The 1,720-nt window shown below is 38.9% G+C and overlaps 1 pseudogene across 1 annotated transcript; it reads left to right on the forward strand.

The window, feature by feature from the left end:
* Positions 1–355: 355 nt before the first annotated feature.
* LOC103272648 lies at positions 356–952 on the forward strand (annotated as a pseudogene). The gene has a single exon (XR_002482659.1). The product of XR_002482659.1 is annotated as a non-histone chromosomal protein HMG-17 pseudogene (transcript).
* Positions 953–1,720: the final 768 nt, after the last annotated feature.

A 1,720-nucleotide genomic window follows, 5' to 3' on the forward strand; every position in this document is an offset into this window, starting at 1 on the left:
AAATCCACAAAGACATAGATACAAACACTGTGATGCTAAATGATTCATGGGTCAACACGGAAATCAAAACAGAGTTTAAAGATACCTGGAAACAAATGAAAATGAAGAAACATCTTACCAGAATCTCTGGGATGCCATGAAAGCAGTCCCAAGAGGGGAATTCGTATCTCTACAAACACACATGAAGAAAATGGAAAGATCACAAGTTAACAGTCTGACAAATCACCTAAGGAAGCTGGAAAAGCAAGACACCCAAACTCTAACTTCAGCAGAAGAATCCAGACCACCATAATAAAAGCCCAAATTTGGGACATAGAAGACAAAAATATAATACAAAAAAAATTAATGAGAGCAGTGTGAAGAAGAAGAGGCAAGAACGACCCCCAGACCGACCAAAGCCCGCATGCCGCTCCATCCCTGCGTCCAACACCTTAATTCCGCTGCCATCACCACCATGCCCAAGAGAAAGGCTGAGGGGGATGCTAAAGGAGATAAAGCCAAGGTGACGGACGAACCCCAGAGAAGATCTGCAAGGTTGTCTGCTAAACCTGCTCCTCCAAAGCCAGAGCCCAAGACTAAGAAGGCCCCAGCTAAGAAGGGAGAGAAGGTACTCAAAGGGAAAAAGGGAAAAGCCGATGCTGGCAAGGAGGGGGATAACCCTGCAGAAAATGGAGATACCAAAACAGACCAGGAACAGAAAGCTGAAGGTGCTGGAGATGCCAAGTGAAGTGTGTGCATTTTTGATAACTGTGTACTTTTGGTGACTGTACAGTTTGAAATACTATTTTTTATCAAGTTTTATAAAAATGCAGAATTTTTTTTTTTTGAGCTATGTTGTTAGCACACAGAACACTTCATTGTTGTTTTGGGGGAAAGGGGCATATGTCACTAATAGAATGTCTCCAAAGCTGGACTGATGTGGGGAAAACACCTTTCCCTTCTAGTTTTAAGAGAATTTGAAAGTTGTTGTATGCTGTTAAAGATTGTCTGCCCATGTCCTGCCTGAAATACCATGATTGTTTATGAAAAGTATCTTTAATAAAGCTGAGTACAGTTAAAAAAAAAAAAATCAATGAAACCAAAAGCTGGTTTTTTAAAAGGATATACAAGACTGATGGATCCCTAACTACACTGACCAAGAAAAAGTGAGAAAAAGTCCAAATAAACACAATCAGAAATGCAAAAGATGAAGTCACAACTGACCTCAAAGAAATACAAAAGATTATCAGAGATTACTATGTACACCTGTGTAGAAAAAACTCAAAAATCTAAATGAAACGGAGGACTTTCTTATATCACACAACATCCCAAGGTTGAAACAAGAAGAAATCGAGACCCAAAGTAGACCAATAAAAACCCAGAAAATCAACTATGTCATAAGAAAATTATCTACACAAAAAAAAAAAACTCTGGACCAGATGGCTTTCCAGTAGAATTCTACAAAACATACATACAAGGAGGAGCTGATACCTGTCCTATTGAAAGTATTTCAAGCAATCGAGAAAGATGGAACTCTTCTCAAATCATTTTATGAAGCTAACATCACATTGATACCCAAACCAGGTAAAGATCCAGCAAAGAAAAAGAATTACAGGACAATATCCTTGATGAACATAGATGCTAAAATTCTCAACAAGATTCTAACAAAAGGGATCCAGTAACACATCTCAAAAATCCTCCACCATGACCAAGTAGGTTTCATACCCTGGATGCAGGGGTG

Source organism: Carlito syrichta, unplaced genomic scaffold (genome assembly GCF_000164805.1).
Source record: "Carlito syrichta isolate Samal-C Ts95f unplaced genomic scaffold, Tarsius_syrichta-2.0.1 Scaffold313052, whole genome shotgun sequence".
NCBI classification, from domain to species: Eukaryota; Metazoa; Chordata; class Mammalia; order Primates; family Tarsiidae; genus Carlito; species Carlito syrichta.